This window comes from Anas platyrhynchos, chromosome 1 (genome assembly GCF_047663525.1).
Source record: "Anas platyrhynchos isolate ZD024472 breed Pekin duck chromosome 1, IASCAAS_PekinDuck_T2T, whole genome shotgun sequence".
NCBI classification, from domain to species: Eukaryota; Metazoa; Chordata; class Aves; order Anseriformes; family Anatidae; genus Anas; species Anas platyrhynchos.
Genome location: NC_092587.1, coordinates 131567408 through 131587450, shown reverse-complemented (window position 1 = coordinate 131587450; position 20043 = coordinate 131567408). Strand labels below are relative to the sequence as shown.

The 20043-nt window shown below is 40.6% G+C and overlaps 1 long non-coding RNA gene across 1 annotated transcript; it reads left to right on the top strand.

The window, feature by feature from the left end:
- Positions 1 to 1937: 1937 nt before the first annotated feature.
- On the top strand, positions 1938 to 15156 carry LOC119715652 (uncharacterized). The gene is made up of 4 exons (XR_005262926.2): positions 1938 to 2626; positions 11467 to 11558; positions 12586 to 12661; positions 14700 to 15156. It is a non-coding gene; the product is annotated as an uncharacterized lncRNA (long non-coding RNA).
- Positions 15157 to 20043: the final 4887 nt, after the last annotated feature.

Here is a 20043-nt window from a genome sequence, read left to right as displayed (position 1 = left end):
GGGGTCTGTCCTGAGACTGGTACTGTTTAATATCTTTATCAACAACATAGACAGTGGGATTGAGTGCACCCTCAGCAAGTTTACAGATGACACCAAGCTGTGTGGTGCGGTTGATACAACAGAAGGAAGAGATGTCATCTGAAGGGACCTGGACAGACTGGAGAAGTGGACCCAAGTGAAACTCAAGAACTTATCTGCTCAGACAGATAATGACAGGACAAGGGGGAATGGTTTTAAACTAAAAGAGGGGAGATTTAGATTAGAGGGTAGTAGGAAATTCTTCACTCAGAGAGTGGTGAGGCACTGGAACAGGTTGCCCAGAGAAGCTGTAGATGCCCCATCCCTGGGGCATCAAGAATGAGTTGTACAAGGCCCTAGGCAACCTGATCTAGTGGGTGGCAACCCTGCCCATGGCAGGTGTTGGAACTAGGTGATCTTTAGGTGCCCCCAACCCAAGTCATTCTACAATTCTATGGTTCCATGATTCATGTGTGAAATCAAAAACCAGAGGCATTGCACCCATTGCGTAGGTATATTGCAGCTGCTGGCTTTGTGAAATTGATGGGAAAAATCCCTTATCACAACAGAAGGCAACATAACTGGAAATGAAACATTCAGTTTGGTGAAGAGAGTGGAAATAACAGTGATACTGCTGAATAGCACATCAAAGGTATGGGAATAAACTGGCCAATATGGATATGTTTCATCTTTCCCTTAAAAAAAGTTTTCAAAGACGAGAGCTATATGTGGAACTGGAATTATTTTAATTTTGCAGGGTCATGAGGATGATGGAAATACAGGCTGAAACAGCTTCTTATCTTTATACTCGGAAGAACTGTGCAATATCCAATAGCTAGCCACGGTCAAAAGAAAAAGGACTAGATCTTGGGCTGAATTTCAAATCACTTAAAGCCACATTTCTAGTGCTTTGCTCGTGTAAAGATGTGGCCATCCACTTACTGGACTTTCAGAAGTCCTGCTGAAAAGCCTACTAGCTGTCCCTCTGCAGCTTTCAGAATAATTGTTTGCAGTGGATCTCAATGCTTTACAAATATGTGTAAAATCTGGCCCATAGTGATTCCTTATGACAGATTCCTATTTGTAAACTAAAGATAGTAGCCACAAAAAGTTATGGAATTAAGTACATTAAAGGTTAGTATGGTAGGAGCCACAGAAGGCACCGAAATAGGTCAGCTGGACCACTGCATTTTGCATGTTTTCTGAAGCTGTGCTCAGAGATGCTTGAAGTCCCCTGGTTGCGTGAAGCTGTCTGTAATGTTACTAACAGAGAAGAGGCAGAAGAAGGGTGTCACACAAGAAAAGAGGAAAAAGCAGGGAGAAAAGAGAGGGGTTTCACAGAGGTCACCAGACCGTGCCCTGTTTGGCTAAGAAGAGCCACCTCCAGCTGGCTGGCGTTAAGCAGGCTGGGCAGGATGCTGGGGGTCATCTCCTGCATGCAGCACTGAGGGTGGCATACCAGCAATACCTCCATCTTCTCCTCCAGTCTGTCACAGTGCTGGGCTCAGCACTGGGCTTTGCTTTGTATGTTGCTGGGTTTTGTTGTTTTACAGATGTATGTAAATTCAGTGCTAATTTACTTGAATTTTGCCTACTGTAACCAAATGATGTACCAATGGACTCTTGACTAGAAAACGCATAAGGGGTGCTTTGTTTGATGGCACCTTGTTAGGAGTAACCTGCCCTTATTCATGCAGAAATACTGTCTTGCAACATAGAGGAGGACAGACAACGATCAGTGTAGCTCTGAATAAAAAAAAAAAAAAAAGAGAGAGAGAGAGAGAAACAAAACAAAAACCTATGTATGAATAAAATGGGATTGCAGAAACGGCTGTACTTTTTAATGTAAGGGTTTAAAACTAACTAGTATAATAACCTCTGGCAGGAAGGAGCTTAGTACATGCCAATTCATCCTGTCTTTCTATGACTGCAGACTGAGAACACATACCCCACGAATTTACCCATGAGATTAGCTGCAAGAGTGTTAAAGCTTTATCTTCTTGTTGCTATTTCTGAGAAATGTTTATATCTGCCAGCACATCTCTCTATAAATAGCCTCATTTCCAGTGATAGCCCAGGAATTCTGAGAGTTACATTTTGCAGCTGTACATGGTAAACTTTGCTTGATTTGCTCATAGTCCAAATGGTTACGAAGCCAATGCAGAATGTCACCAAAGCTGGTGGCTTCCAGTCTCCAGGCCGGCTCAGTCCAGGCCTCCAAGGTGGCCATCAGGTGCTGCTCTCTCTTTCACAAGGCTGGCCATCAAACCATTCAAAGAACACATTGGCACCACCTGTGCCTTGTTCCAGGAGGAGTTTTGGCTACAAATTTCACAAGCTTTAACACGAACATTTAAACAGCAGTAGTCTAAAGGAAGTTATTATTGCATAGAAAAGCTTGCCCCTGACAAAAGCATTGCTTGCTTGTTGGAGACCTAGCAGTTCGTTAGGAATCTGTTTTATTACAGTGAAACATCGTCTGTGTGGCAGCAAAGTACTCTGGAGCAGGTGTAAGCAAAGTGAACCTAAGTGTGAAAAAGAATTTAAGCTTTGAGCCTGAAAAGTGGGTCTTGCAGAAGTCTGATCATGGAAGTCACATGGGATTTAGGTAAGTATTCAGCAGCCTGCAGGATTGTTCTTTAATATTAAGCTAAAACAGCTAAGCTCTCATGTGCAATGTGACTGTATAAGGACTGTCACATTTTCTCATTTTAAGACAAAAAATAGACAGTTTGTAGAAAAATTGGTATTAAATTTTAAAAATATTTTCTGATGTGAATATATACAATGAATCTTAAATAAAGTATGTAATGTATTATAAGCTACAATACATTTTAACCTATAATATGTTAAAATAAAATAATTTAATTTGATTACAATGAATTATTTTTTTTATAAAGTAATGCAATGTCCCATAAAAAACCTCGTGTGAATTACTTAAGCTAAAGTAATTTTGACCATTAACTTATATGATTTCCTTGTGTCACTGGATGATTAGCTATATCTGCGCAGAAGAGGGGTCAGACAATGTAAAGCACAAAAGCAACTGTATAGAGAAAAAATCTATTGCATTGATGGATTTTTTAAATTATTTTTTAATAAATGAAGGACATATTTAAGGCCTGCTTAGTAAAAAATATGTATTATTAATACAATGCCTTTTGTGAACAAGGAAAATAGAAGTGTTGTGCCGGAAACTGAAATGTATCAGACGTATCCGTATTGATGGGTAGCCAACTCCTAACTGTATGTCCAATGAGGCTGAAATTGCGTTTCTTATCAAAAAATTGCCTTCTGTGCTGTGAATGATACCAAACCAGGAGGGGCTCCCCAGCTGGTGGGCTGGAGTGTGGCATACCTGGAGGGGCTGTGGAGCAGTGTCCTCAGTCCTATGAACAGAGGGCCAAGAGAGTCGTGCTGCCCTTTTCCTCTTCTGGGTGAAAGCTGGTGGAGAAAATGGAGCCCAGCCCTTCTTTAAGGTGCACAGGGGTGGTGTAACAGGGAACTGATACCGGTAAGGATATTCTGACAAGATAAAAGGAATGTCTTTTCACCATGAGGGTAGGTAAGCACTGGAATAGGCTTCCCAGAGAGGTTACAAAAACACAGTTTTTGGAGACATCAATATCTGGACTGAGCAGCCTGATCTAAATCCAAAATTATCAGGGGTTTTGGAGCAGATGAGATCCAGAGGTCCATGCCACCAAAAGTATCTTTATCTTTTTTTTTTTTCTATTTGCAAATCATCATGTTTCTAGAAAATATAACAACAACAATAAAAACCTCAAATTCTTTTAAAATGACCTTAACCAAAACTACCATTTTTTGGAATGGCCATTGCTCTGCCTTAAGAGATCAAAAAGATTTTTTCTTGTCTAAACACCCAATGCAAACTGAAGATTAAAAGTGAGATAAAAGAATAAATGAACATATGAGGAACAAAGGAGAAACCATGAGAGGTATATGAGAATGGCAAATAGAAGGATTATAAGAAAAAGGTTAGTGAGGGGTAAGAAAAGAAAGATGAGTGAGTCACTGAGGACAGGACTGTGAACCAGACAGGAAAATGTGAATGAAGATGAGAGAAGCCGAAAGGGAAAGAGAAAGGTGGTTTAACAAAGACAGGGAATAGTAGAGGATAAAATCTGTCTGGTGCTACAGAAAATAAAGAATTCAACCTGGTATGGTGTTTCACACAGAAAATGAGAATGGACAGTTTTACTTCAGAAATTCAGATTCAGAAGGAAGACAAAAATAGTAAGCTACACAGAGAGATAATTTAGCTGGGCTTTGATTTCATGGTTGACTGAGAACCTAACACAAACCTGGAGCGCTTAGAGTCAGTACATCTGGTAATGGAGAGGATGCATATGACTGCAGATTTATATAAGACATATGAAGCATATTTTGCAGCACACATGAGCCTTGGCAGTTCCTGTCTTTGTATTACTATTTGTCTGCTTAGACCTATCAAAGTCTTGCTTGGAAATTAATTTCAGAGTTAGGTAGGTTTGTAATTGTATAACCAACAACTAATTTTGGCTACCTTTGTCTTCATCCTGAGAAGGTATGTCCATGTTAGTTGCTCTCAGCCTTGTTTGTCTCTTCACCACAGTCCATTCACTGCAGTCTGATGAACTATGCTGCAACAGGAAGATTTAACCCCAAAGCTACTTTAATCCATTGTTTGCACAAAATTTTAGAAATCACGTTCTGTTACTGAAAAGCCAGCAGAAGAAGCCCAAGTTAACGCAGCTCTCAGAGAGAGCTTACAAATGCTCTCCCTGATGAGTTTAGTGCTGGCAAGTAAACGAGAGCAAGACGTCCCAATGAAAAATAATTCTTCCTCTTCTAAAGCAGAAACAGTTTACAGCAAAGTGGATAGAATTGACAAGAGCAGCTTCTGCTTTCAAGGTTTTACAAATCGCAAGTGTTTTGTATCAGTCTGCTTTGGCGGATTGGTGTTAGTGACCAAAGTCTGGATTAGGAACCACAAAAATGCTGTTACCCAGCTCCTGTGGTAAGTGATCTAATCTCTGTGCAATGGCTAGACAGGAGCTGCTAGGAGATGCATTCATGTCTGCAAAGTGCTCAGAAAATTGTTTGCATTGTTCATACAACACCTGGACGGCTGAACTAAGGATCAGTGATTTAATGCCATTAAGGGTGACTAGTGAGCAAGTAGCTACAGATACCAGTTTTGTTTTAGGACAGGCTTCTTTTTGCCAAATCATCACTGGGAAAAGATTATCAGCTGACATCATAAAATGAAACCAATTAACAAAAGTTACACATGCTTAAAAACTGCTAACCTGTGTTCAGCCTTCTCAAGGTAAGCAGCTGGTAACAGGAGTATGATAAAAAGAAACCGTGTAATTTGTGATGCCCATTCTAGTTATCTGAATCCCCTTTTCTGATCACTTGGCAAACAATATTTTCCTTGTATTGCATGTGAGCTCATTATCTCTTTTCTAAAAATTATTATTATTGGTATTTCTGATGGGCCAAATTGTACTACTTCAGACTGAAAGGTTGGCAGGTTGTTATTGAGAGGAATAACTGACTTGAGCCTGGGGATTCTTGCAGAAGGAAGTTGTAAAATCTGAAAAGGAGTGGATCTTGACTGAGAGAGTTTCTATGCTCATGAAAGGTATGAAAGAAAGTCTCCTTCTTATGAATTTAGGCAAAGATGTTAAAAAAGAAAGATCCCTGTTAAAATAGTTTGGTCTCATGTTTTAAACCTCACATGCAACCATGGTACTGTTGACTTGAGACTGCCATCCATGGATCCTTGCCACATTCCCTTTAATGCAAATCTATCTCCTCTAACTATTTCAATGTTTATTAAATAAGTTAGTTTATCATTTTCTGGTTAAACATCAACATTAAAATATTAACACAAACAGTGCAGCCCACTGGAGTGAAATTAAGCAATAATTCATAATTGCTACATGCTCTTGAAACTACTTATTTGGTTTACCTACTAGAAACATGGGCTAGGATGAAGAATGTCTAGATGCCAGTCTCAGTCACAAGTTTGGATGCCCACACATTAATATGCCCTGATGTGTGAATTTTAGAGGCCCAAAAAACTGAGTTCTTACACCTTTGTTCCCAGCACAGTGAATGGGAATAAAATTCAATGTTCCTCATCAATCAGAGTTAAAACAACAACAAAACCCACAACACTTTCTGAAACCTTATGCACAGAGCAAAATAGCTCACAGTATTCAATGTTTGGAAACTCCAGGGACATCCTCCTCCTCTGTTCGTTCTGCTGAATGGAGGTCACCAGCAGCAAGAAGCGCAAGGCTTGGATCACACAGAAAAGCTGTGCTGCACAGCTGGGGACTCAGCAGCAGTGCTAGCCACAGAATCTCTTTCATTGTTGAAGATAAGAAGGGCCTCAAACACAGGTCACCCACTTGAAAAAGAAATGTGCTCTTATGACAGAAAATGGTGGTTAACGTCTTTGCTTGCATTTTTTAAAATAGTCGTCACTGTGTGTTGTGATGGGCCGGATCCACTTGAGAGCCAAATGTGCTCTGTCTGCAGCTGCTGGATTTTAGGGTATTCCAGAGATGTGGGTGGATCTTGTTGATTGAGTCTGGGGCTTTAGCAGGAGTGGCCTAACTGGTCACAAAAGTCTTGGGCTCTTGCTCAGTACAGACCTTCAGGCATCATTAAATCTTTGTGGGTGAGAAACACACAACTTGCTCATTTTGGATGACCCCAGAACTCACTCCTTTCCTTCTCTAAAGTTGGTTTTATCACATGCATTGTGTTTTTCAGCAATTTTTTTTTTTCTTTTTTCTGCATGGCCAATATCATATCTAACCAAATGTGGGCTTTTGCAAATGACAAAAAAGAAAATTATTTCTGCCTATTTAGCACAAACCTGTCCTCCTTGTGGATTCGAGTTATGGATTTATTCATGACATTCAGTATTCATTAGTGATAGTTGCTCTGGGACTGTCTGTGACAAAGATTGTGTATTTCTAGAAGAAACAAAAACCTGACACCAGCCTCTTTCACATCCCTGCTATTTTCCATGGCAAAGCTGTACTTCTGTAAGGGCTAGCACGGATCTTTTAACAATTCATTGAGAAAATATTTATCTTTAGTTTTGCTAGTCAGTTTCAAACTGTATCCTTAAAGCAGAAGGTTCATGAAATCTCTGAAAATAGGACATCAAAGTGAAGGGTACCTGTGGTTGGCAGAGGATGGAATGGCACCTCACACTATTTTGTTTTTAGGCCTTAAAAAAATTTAGCTTCCTATCTATTACTTTTATCAAAGTTCTTCACGTGACATGTTTGAATATATCTACACCGTGGGTAAGCAGATTCTGTCATTTGCAACACAGGTGTTACATCTATATAACTGGGAGGAGAATTCAGCTTTGGGTGTACTCTAGTAGAGTGTTGTGCCTCCTACCTCCTGCAGTACAGTATCTTGTAGCCCGTCCTCATGTTAGCTTGACCTCACTAAATTCCAGTCAGATACTGTGAGCATGTAAGAACAATAAAAGACTGAATGCCTTTACATCATTACAGTTAATGGATGGTGACATTTCAGACTCAGCATCTCATTAAATTGTCTTTGGCAGTAATATATTGTTATTGATTGATTATGAAAAATCCAAGATATAGCTGACATGAGGATTGTTTAGCACAAGGAACCTCAGACAGTATGGTTGTGAGCCCGTTGCACCTGCCTAGCTTCTTTTTGCAGCCAAGTCACAACCCCAGTCTTTATAATACTACAAAAAATAAGTAGCTTTAGCCCTCCATTTTCTTGCCTTTGACCGAACCTGTGAGAGAGGGTACACGCCTGCAAATGACTCAGCAAGAAAACTAGCTGGGAGTTCAGCAGATGGGCACCAACATGCATGAGTAATTACCCTGACATATTCTGAACATGGCAAACTTTATTTTAAATATGCAGGTCAATACAAAGTCACATACATTGCATATGATAAACAACACTGTTTTGCATTGCAGAGAGGTTTTGGTAAGTGTGAACTTGCTTAATTTTTGAAAAGGCTAAATCAGAAGAGTCACCCCAAATATGCACCAAATACACCCAGTCTGTAGCAGGGCTGAAACAAGGGGTGTGCTGCATTGCTGTGAAGTCATCCAGGGTGCTGCAAGCATTCAGTTGCCAATAAAAAAGCCTCTGAAATCCTCAAGAGGCCCTGACATGCTCTGCAATGAGCCTTGTGCTATATATAAAGGGCCAGGTGATGTCCATACCTGCATATTTACTGCCAATCACCAGCTTTAAGGGCTTTGAGAGTTCACTGCTCTTTCCTCATCTGTCTAACTTCATGGCTACTGCTACGTATGTGGCAACTGTGGAAAATTTCAGAAGGATTTGAAGACCTGGCACAATAACAGCATCTTTGGGATGCAGGGCAGGCACGGCTTTATGGCATTCATAACTCATGAAGAAGGGAGTTTGAAGGCTCAGAAGGGTTGTTTTGCTCAAAGGGCTGCAAAACAAAACAAGACTTGTCATTTAAAAAGATATATAAATACATTTAATGTGACACGTAGTTAGGTTTTTAGTAAAGATAATTTGGGAGCTTATGCCGATGCTGTAGCAGAGCTGGGGTCTGGATGGGGTGATGCTGTGGAGGGGTAGGGTGGGGTGTGCTAGGCCGTGGTGTGGTGCTGTGTGGCGTGGCATGCTGTGCTGTGCCGTGCTGTGGTGTGTTGGGCTGCAATGTGCTGAGGTGTGCCGGGCCGTGCTGTACAAGAGGCAGCAGAGGGCAGCAGAGCCAAGCCGCGCTCCCCTCCAGGAACAAGGAGCCCCGCTCCTCTCTGCTCCCCACGGGGGCCCGCGGAGGGAGGCTGAGCGATAGAGAAAAGCCCCCAGCCTGGCCCTAAACGGCTCTTCGGGAGACAGATTTCTCCTAGAACACAGCATTTTAATTTCTACGCCTTCATTTATGCCTCAGCAACGAAGACTTGCATGAAGGAAGGTGTATTTAAGCTTCCGCGTTAGTACTCTGGCAGCTAAACCGGCGTTTTAATAAAGCACTAAATTTCCAGCATGCACCACTGAGATCAAATAAATGCCTTTATGGCGGTTTCTTTCTCCCTTTTCAGGCCTTGAAGATGGTCTGCATGGGAAAGAAAGGGGCTCTTTCTTTGGACCAGATGGAGAAGAAGAGGGAGAGATGCACGCACGCATACGCACGTGCACACACTTCAAAGGAGTTCAGTTGCCCAGGCCTTCCTCTGGATAACAAGAGACAGAGCACTTCTCATTGTAATTCATAGAAAGAGCCTAATCTGGAAGCCCAGCTCCTAATCATTTTCCTCAAAAGTCTGCCTCCTCCCACTGCCTGCAACTACAGTAGACAGAGACCAGACTGTAAGGTCAGAGAGAGGCATTTTTTCAGGTGAATTATTGTACCCTCACCCCCTGAGCATACCATGAACAGGGCAAGGTGAGACAGCACACAGCTGCAGCACTGGGGGTGTCCAGGAGGAAGTTTCTTAAGTGTTTCTCAGGATATTCATGGCTTAGGTGCTGGAAAATTGATCTCAGTGAGGGATATACGTGATAAACCTTCTACATCCCTCTAGGCCTTTTTCTTGTAAATTCAGTCATTTAGTCATTTAACTCATCTATTTGCAGGTACTTTTTTTTTTTTTAAAATCCTTGTGTAATTTCATTGAATATTTGCAGCATATGGTGCAGGGTATATTAGTGATGTTTACTCAGTATATTTTTTCCACTACAATAATAAATAGTTCAACAAACTTTGAAGACTTGAACAGTATTTTTTTCCTTTGAACATAAATATATATATATATATATATATATATCACTATTATCAATGTTTACAAAGTGTTTCTTGAGATCAAATTTAGAAGGAGAGCAAAGATTCCCCTGACAATGCAGAATGTTTCTGACCTATCAATAAATTTTGTCATACTGTACTGACTATAAAGTTCTACTGTTTCTAGAAAATCATTTTCAGAAATTCAGCTGACTCCAGTTATACAGGACTGAGACCATAAATCTTGTTGAACCATGCAATACTGGCACGCTGCATTGAGTTGGAGACCTCCTAGGGTGCTTACTCTGTTCTGTGCTGCATGATACTAACTATGGCATGGTAAAAGCATGTTAGCATTACCTGAAAAACATATGTTTCCATATTACAAGAGAAGGTACTGCTATGTACCTATCACAGGGCAAAATCAAATATAACATTTCCAAGGTTTGAATTTCTTATACCAGGAAAGAAGCCTAGAAGTGCAGGTCTGGCTTCTCATGGCTTGGACTAGCGTATGCTTCGTTGGGTTAGAAACTGCCTGGGTAGCCGGGCCCAAAGAGTTGTGGTGAATGGAGTCAAATCCAGATGGAGGCTGGCCACCAGTGGCGTCCCCCAGGGCTCAGTATTGGGGCCAGTCCTCTTTAATATCTTTATTGATGATCTGGATGAGGGCATCGAGTGCACCCTCAGTAAGTTCGCAGATGACACCAAGTTAGGTGCATGTGTCGATCTGCTTGAGGGTAGGAAGACTCTGCAGGAGGATCTGGACAGGCTGCACCGATGGGCTGAGGTCAACTGTATGAAGTTCAACAAGGCCAAGTGCCGGGTCCTGCACCTGGGGCGCAATAACCCCAAGCAGAGCTACAGGCTGGGAGATGAGTGGTTGGAGAGCTGCCAGGCAGAGAAGGACCTGGGAGTGATGGTGGACAGTCGGCTGAATATGAGCCAGCAGTGTGCTCATATGGTGGCCAAGAAGGCCAACGGCATCCTGGCTTGCATAAGAAACAGTGTGACCAGCAGGGCTAGGGAGGTGATCGTCCCCCTGTACTCGGCTCTGGTGAGGCCGCACCTCGAGTACTGTGTTCAGTTTTGGGCCCCTCGCTACAAGAAGGACATCGAGGTGCTTGAGCGGGTCCAGAGAAGGGCAACGAAGCTGGTGAGGGGCCTGGAGAACAAGTCCTACAAGGAGCGGCTAAGGGAGCTGGGCTTGTTCAGCCTGGAGAAAAGGAGGCTCAGGGGTGACCTTATTGCTCTCTACAGGTACCTTAAAGGAGGCTGTAGCGAGGTGGGGGTTGGTCTGTTCTCCCATGTGCCTGGTGACAGGACGAGGGGGAATGGGCTTAAGTTGCGCCAGGGGAGTTTTAAGTTGGATCTTAGGAAGAACTTCTTTACCGAAAGGGTTGTGAGGCATTGGAATGGGCTGTCCAGGGAAGTAGTTAAGTCACCATCCCTGGAGGTCTTTAAAAGACGTTTAGATGTAGAGCTTAGGGATATGGTTTAGTGGAGGACCTGTTAGCGTTAGGTCAGAAGTTGGACTAGGTGATCTTGGAGGTCTCTTCCAACCTAGATGATTGTGTGATTGTGTGATTCTGTCTATTATAGGACCATCACTGTCCCATATATTTTAGACCTTTATTCTGTTTTCATTCTCCCAGAAACTGCAGATGAGTATGGCACCAAGATAGACCACTGTCTACTGCAGCCTGGACTGAGATAGTCACTCTCATGATAAATGTAATTACAAATGGTATGTTTACTCCACATAATTTCTTTTTTATGTCTAAATTATACTATTGTGACCAAAATAAATAAATAAATAAATAAAGTGGGGGAAAAAAAAAAAAAAGAGTTATTGAAAACTTTTTGCTTTGTCAGTTTTTAAGGCAGAAAGACAATCTTTGTCTTCTGAAGACCTCAGCTTCCTTCTGTTAGTGAGGTTTTCTCCTTTCTCCCTTTGATTTTTCTTGTGCTTAACATTGTTTGGTAATCCCCACTCCACAGTTTTGCCTTGTCTCTGACAGTTTAGGAAAGCAGATAACGTAAAATTGTGTACTGAGAAACTTGCTGTATGTATCACATGCAAAACTCTCATGAACATTTCAGGGTGTTCACATTTTCATCTGGTCAATAACACCAAACTGGAGCAGGGCCTGGATGGGCAGTGATGAGATGTTTGGGTTCTGTTTCAAGGCAAAACATTAACTGAATTTTCTTATGCCAGTAACAGGAAACCAAACGGTGGAGTCTTCTGGCAAAGACTTCATTCCTTTGGACATTTTTTTTGGGGGGGAGGGGGGTTATTTAAAAATATGTTTCTCTCACAGATGCATCTAGAAAGAGCCTTGACAAGGTAGGAAACACCCGATTTTTTATGTTATCTCTTCTTTTATATCTACCATTAAGTTATGTGGATAGAAGAGTCAGATATGACATCCACTTAAAACTGTGCGCTAAACATTCAGAGGAACTCAGACACTTAGATATTGAAGAACAAAGATAACACAACAAGGCAGAAGTCAGCACGATCAAAGGCATAGGTTGCCCTTTGCTCTACCATTTAACTACATGGTACTTGAGTTGATGTCATTTCATGTTGATTTAAGCAAGCTGGGCAGGGGGGCTAATTGCATAGTACATTCTGCTTGTACACTGCTTGGGCTGGGATTTTTCAAAAGCTTTAAGGCTGATTGGTGCTCAGCTGCTTTTGACCAGAAGCTTGTAGGTTTTTTTGACTAGATGTTGGTATTGGACAACTGTATCTCTACGTTCCCTAGTGTTCCATCTCCCAGGATTGTATCCAAATGAAAAACAGAAGTCTCAACTGAGATGGAGTGGAAAACTCCTGAGCAGGTAACGCTGATAGAGTAATACAAGACAGAAGACGGAGGGGAAAAACTAGCTATGCAAGACTAGTGCTGCTGAAAAAATGAATGGGGCTACACCTAATTTGTCTTAGATGCTCTCATGACAGCTCTCATTTGGATAAGCATTACCCATAAATCTTCTTTCTAATAAAGACTTACAAAACTGGAAACAAATTGCAATACTGTGCTGAAAGAGGCAGCATTTGTGTGTACGTAGGTATGTGTTGTGCCTTGCCTACTGGCATAAACATTTTTCCTGGCTGAAAGTTTTCAGTCTAGGCCTGCATTCCAAAACAGATTGAGATGGAAAGAAGGAACTTTAAGGAATATTAATCTGGGGAAAAGATTTTAGTCTTATATGTAGACAGCTCCCAGTAAACACAAATATATGAAAGATGACTAAATATGTAACACAAAATACTGAATCCAGTCAACAGACAGAACAAAGAAATAGGTAAAAGTTGTGTTCATTGTTCATAAATTTCAAATAAGGGTTGGTCAGCAAAATGTGTATGCTATGTGAGTGAACAGCTTCACAGATATGAAAGAGTAAAGTTCTTGTTAAAGAATTTGTAGGACTGTGGCCAATATTGTAAACACATTCAGAAGATTTTTTTTTCTTACTGGCAGGAAATAAAAACCCACAATCCATATTAGTAATTAAATGGGTTTGCTTTTAATCAGCACATATATAATGACAATTATTAATGCATTGGTTTTCACTTCAGTGCTGCCATAATAAACTGTTGGGCTATTTGGCTTTTTTAAAGACTCCTGAAGATTGCAATTCAATGTTTCCTTGTAATACAAGGGATTTCCTTCAGTTAGCTGGTTTTTCTCTGTTGGTTTTCTGTGCTGGCTTTTAACCTGCAGCACCATGAGAAGGCAAACTGGAGGCTGTGGTTTGTGACTCATGCCACTAGCTTTGCCCCTGGCATCACTTAGATAGGATTATGGAAAATCTGTTTCCCTCTAAACTAAAGGCATCTTGACGGTGTTAAGTGTACCGTCCTGATTTTCATTTCAGTGGAAAGTTCTTCCCTATAGAAATACTTGTTCAGATTCTCATGTTCCGTGCACATTTCTTGGGAAGATTAGGAATACTTTTCACCTTCTCCTCATGGAATGTAATTATGGAAACACTTCTCAAAGATCAATTTGACATGGACTCCTGAGGCAGGAGGAATTTCATTATGTCTTGTCAGGCCTCTGTGTCTTGGTATGTGCAAGCTGGAATTTCTCTTCTGCTGTAAACAGTGGAAGTATCTCCTTTCCTCCTTCTTTCTGCCTGCCCTCCATCCCAGTGAGGCAGGAAATTGGCTTTGCTCCTCCTCTAGGGATCTCACATGGCTACCCATCACTTACATACAGGATCTTTCTCCTCTTTCTCTGATAAACTATGGAGAAGTCTTCTGTGATGACAATCGAGATAAATCTGACGATAACTCCACCTTAGCTATCAGTCTATAGGGCACACTCTGTTCTGGGAAGTGGCTACAGAATGCTTTTTGGACTGTAATCCTATACTTATATGTAACAGCACATAATATTTGAGTTAGCTGCAAGCAAATGAAGCTGAAGGTTGGAATTCATGAAAAGAAAAGTGTTGGTTTTGCTAATTGGCTAACATTTGGGAGGGTTTGGCAATGTGATTACCAGCTGCTACAGTCTGCAATTGATGTCACCTTCTCTTTGTATATAAACATTAGTCATTTACTAAAGAATGTGAAAAACAGGTGTTCAGTGTTCACTGGAAATCTGTTCTTTTAATGGGATACTGTAAGATAGCACCTGACATAGAACAATCCCTTCTATGTTTGTTGTTATTAACATAAACACACTTGAACAGTTCCTTATGCAGTGCCATTGGTATGCATAGTACAGAAAAGATAAACAAAATGACAGATGAAATTACAATTAACCTAATGACAGACAAAAATAAAGGAAGTGTGGCAGGAAAATGTGAAAGAACATAAAAATCACTGCAAGCTGCACTCACTAACTTTTTTTGTTTGTTTTTAAAGAGGCAGTTCTACATTTTGTGACCAATACGGGAAGTGAAGGTTGAAGCTGTAAGGCCCTGAAGCAGGGCGAAAATTTGCTTCCAGACATGACTCTTTAAAAAGATTTTGAAATTCAGAGATGCTTTGCACACAGGATGAGAGAAGATATTGAAGACCAAGAAGTTTGCATGGAAAAAAAAACCATGGTGTTTAGTGGTAAAAGGGAATTAAGCCATGTCCTTAAGGTGTGCCCTCCTCAGAGCTCAACCTTCATATCAGCTGTACAGTGCAGCAGGAAGACAGATTCTGTAGCCCTGTCTGGACTCAAACTGGCATGTTTTGATTGAACTGCTACAAACAGATTTCATTAAAGCATTTCAAATGTATGGGTAGAAAAGCCCAAAATTAAATTCAAAAGGCATTAAATAAAATACACCTAAGTGAGAATGTACCAATAAAAGGTACTCATTTGTCTTCAGCAGGCTTTAAACTTCTCTGAGTGCGGTGCACGAGGATGTTTACATCAAGCTCCTTTGGCAGAGCAAAGGCTCACTAAATCAGGGTCAGGCTCCTGTGATTCCAGCATGGAGACCCACTGAGTACCAAAGTGATGTGCTAGCAGCTCAGCTCCTGCTCTCACATCCCCTGTGGGGGCATAAGGCAAGGAGGATGCTAAAAAGGAGCATGAAGAAACCCCTGTTGCTAGTTGTACTAATTATAGGCTGGTGTTTAGGGATGCTGTTGAGCTGAAGGAGGAGTGTGAAGAGGCAAGCCAGGAAGCAGTGTGGCTAGGGACAGGGGAGCATAAGGAAGGTGTGATAGAGTAGTAATCAGCATGATATGCAGTCATAGCACACTATCTACAATCTACCCACAGTCAGACTTTGTGCAGATATCGTGAAACCATGTTTTGAGGATCACTGGGGTAGCTTTGAAAACATTACTGGAGTGCCCCTTCACATCAAGTTACAAGGAGATGGTGCATGTTCAAAAAACAATGTTCCAAAGAAAAAACAAGCTCAATTTTTGATCTCAGATAGTAGTCACAACTATGTTTTTAATGCAGGAGATAGACAATTACCTAAAAGCAGGAAACTGTTAAAAAGGTAAGTAATTCCAAAAAAAGTTTGGAACTCTCACCTGGGGGTAAGCAATTAAGCAGCACCCTGGTAGAACTAAAATATTTTTCTGCGTTTGTGACAGTATAATTTTATTTTATTTTTTTTACTGTGTGTGTCACAAATTGTCGTAGTCTCCCAGCCAAAATTGCTGGAATTTTTTCCATTGTGCATGAAGCATTTTTACACAATTATTCATCTATTCTTAGTAAGATGTTATTTGGTGCGAATTCTATCTATTGTTAGAAAGTGTTTTTGAGAAAATATGATTCTAATCTTGTGGCTTTTTGCCTTGATATCAAGAGAGTTACTACCAAATATGCAGTCGTATCTTTTGTTAATAAAACCAAGTTAGGAGATCTATTCATAGAGTGGTAATAAATAATGGTGGTAGCGGGGGGGAGGATTATATGTCATTTTACTTGTAGTAAAATGATACTCCCAAAGGATAATGATATCAGGAAAATTAGCTGCTATTAACCTAGTTCATATACAGTCTGTCTTGTAGAAAAAAAAAAAATAAAAAATGGAATAACCTCCTTGGAAAGAAAAATGTCATTTATAATTTTTCCAGCCACAAGCAAAAATCTTCTATTTCAGCCCCAAAGCATACCACTGACATTTGTGTCAAGGGGCATATTTAGCCCTAAAACTTTATCAAAACATTGAAACCGTAGCAAACAAAGAAACCAAAGTCAGGAGTCTCACAACAGAAAAGAGAATGCTGCCTGAAATGGTTGTTGCTCATTTTCTAGACTCTCCTTTATTCTCACAGCAGAGTATTCACCATCCTAAATGTGCTGACCAAACCTGCAGAGAAGCTAATGGTTATGGAAAAATGTGTGCTAATAATGTATGCCAATGGGAAGGCAACAGGAAGACCCAAGGGGCTGCCATACTTTCACACACACAACTATCACATTCTGAATAACATTGTAAATTAACATTTTGCTGGGTTTTTTTGTTTGTTTGTTTGTTTGTTCGTTTTCCTCTGTGTGACTTCCATATTGTTCTGTCAGATCTGATAATGAAGTTAAATCAGTCTAACCCCTGATATCTAATTCAGGCATAGGTTAAAATTATGTCTCACCACACTTCATACACACCACACATGCTGGTTCATTTATTTATTTATTTATTTTATTTCATACTGATTCAGTTTCATGAAACACATAATGGCCTACCGATTTGTTTCCTAAGTCACGCCAGTGGTTGGCAACAGTAGTGTCCAAGACCTGCATACCAAGGAAAAAATTTGTGTGCAACCCACCTTTTTAAGGTAGCCAGACCTGGAATTTGTGCATGGCAGCTCTCTTTCCATCTTTTGACAGGATGACTGCAGGACACTGTCTTTTGCAAAAAGGAAAAGGCTGCAGTCCCTCAGCTTTCCCCACAGAAAGCTTCCCCTGGCAATCCTGGTGTCAGAGATTGTGAGGGAAGCATATGGCCCTTGGACCATGTGGAGTCTAACGTCAGCAGCACTGGTTGGTGCCATGCTGGTCATCCAGAAAAGTCTCCTATGCTGCATGGTCACTGTCATTTGAACCTTTTCAGCTTTAGTTTTGATTGAACTTTGCCTTTTTCACTTTCGCATTCCAAAAGCTGGAAGTGTTTAGCAAATGAAGCAAGAAACTGCACCAAGAGAAAGTCCAGTGATTAAACCAGCTGCATCCTGCCCTAGAGAACTGGGCTACAGCCCTGCCCTTGCCACAGGATTTTCATTCTTTATGATGGTGGGCAGCTGTTTACAGCAGATATTACTAAAGCATAGCATTTGCATCACTGGCTTCAGGCAACTCAAAGCGCGTGACAGACTTAAAAATCGAGGGCTTCCAAATCTAGATGCCCACAATGCTAATAGAGTCCACAGAGAGGATGCTTCTAGACAGGCACTGAAGAGAAGCTCTCTCTGCTTGAAACTGGACAAAATCTTGAACTTTATTTTGGCATGAAACAAGGAGTAATGCAGCACTAGTCTTCCCAACATCACACAGCTCTGAAGGTACTGACTTTGAATTAGGGATTTTTCTGTGCAGATGAGGTTTTGGGCCAAGTAATGATTTATTTATTTTTAACTTTGTACCAGATTGCTCTGTTTAGTGACAGAAGCATGTTGCTTATTTCAATACAGTGAGCTCAGCAGATGCTTTTCCTTTGTCTGTATTATTGCTATACTAAGCATCTTCATGGTTTTTACAATACTAGCCACTACAGAAACTAGCAGATTTTCCTACAGTAAGGATAAAATAAAGCAATATAGCCTTGATTTTACAAGTTTGATTTTAAAGGACCGAGAGATCTTAGAGTTAAATTTTAAAAGCCAATTACAGATTTTTAAACACTGGAAAAATTCTAAGCAATTAAAAACATATTTTAAACTTTCCTTAAAATTATATGTGATCCACTGAGAATATTAATCCATCTGTATTTGAAAAATATCATTTGGAGGTCAGTTCAAATATAAATGTTAATGTGAACTTTATGAGAACTTGAGAGTATCTGAACTAGAAAAGCTCTCAGAGAGTAAAAAAGTCCTTTGTCTAGGTAATTGTCTAGGTAGTTTTGGTGAGATGGTATTTACTAAGGAATGATGGAGGGTAAAAAACAACCATTGGAATAAGTTTGCCTATTTCTATATTTCTGGTTTGAACATTAGGAATTCTTTGTCCATATCCTGTGTATAGCAATGTTATGTTACACCACTATAAAATAATTGACTTTAAATGAATAAATAAATGAAAGAAAAATCCCTAAACAAATATAAATGACTTATATAAAGAGGAACTATTCTGGTTATGAATGTAATATTCTGATTAACATTAAAATAATAGTGCTATGGGTATTTTTTCTTATCTGGGAATGCTGGGGAATTCTGAACAGAATTCTGCTTTTCTGAATGGGTGTAGCCTTTGGGATGCCTGAGATAAAGCACTTCTACACACATCCACCCCATGTGAAACATGCTCCAAAAGGCCGAAATAAATCATTGAGTTGTATTTTTGCCTTCACTTCAGAGAGGACAGAGTAGTAGAATCTATTATCCATGGCTGCTTTCTAATTTGTTGGTCAGTCATCACGGTCATTGAGGGAAAATAACCACTTCAGTCCAAGGTGAGTGAAATAAAGGAGAGTATTCTCTGGGAAGATCACAGAAAGCACCACAGAAATGATGGAGGCGGGTATGACGGAACTGCATGGAGAAGACAGAAAATGACTGCTTTTTCCTTTACGGCGTCAAATAGGAAGCATGAACTGCTAACACCACAGAGATTCAGAATGAAAGGTAATAATTCTCGAGATGCGTATGTAAAGATCTTCGCCATATATGTCATGGTTGATAAAACAATTGAATGAATACAATAAAGAAAATCCCAAGGGAGCTGTTAAATACAAGGATATCAGCTCAGAATAATATCAAGTCAGAGCATCCTGAGCTGAAATTCACCGGAGATTGGGGTGGGATAAGGATATTGAAAAACGTTACTGCATTTTTTATTTGTTCTTCTTCTCTGGGCATCTGGTAGTGGCCATGGTTAGAAGCACGGTATTTGGCTGGATAGATTTTGGTTTGACTTGATACAGTCAGTCTCACGTTACAGAGGTTTTATAGCTTGTCTCCAGTACCAGAGTCACAATGCACACTGTGGGTGTTATTCTTGTATTACTGAACTGGAATGTATATTTACTGGAATGCATGTGAACGGGAGTGCTTCTTTAGAAGGAAAAGAAAAGGAGATTGCAGGAGGTGGTTTTGTGTTGTTTCTTTCCCTAAGAGTATGCAATACCACGGACAATACATCTTTGGATGGAAATGAAAAATGAGCTGTAATAATGTGCTTTTGTAAAACAAAATTGGGCATATTCTACACAGCAAACATCTTGTGCTGGAATAAATATCTCTCCGGTGATGTCAATGTGAGAACAAGCACTACAGTGTTAGTGAAGTAATTGGGAGTCACTAAGCAAATGTGCCGGGGAATCCTGCAGAAAGCCTATATATGGTAATTTATCTAGAAAGTTCTCTATTTCTGCTTTTACAAAGCTTTATGCAGGGGAATGAATACGCTTACCACCTTTTGAAGTGACACAACACATGCTCGATCCTTCAGGCCCCAAGAAGCCTTCCACCAAGCACCCAAACAGCAAGGAGGAGACCTCAGCACCAAGGGGTGGCACAGTACGCCTGCTGACTCTAAGGCCAGGAGGCAAAAACCGTGTCCTGTTGGTGCTGAGGTGTGTGGGTTGTG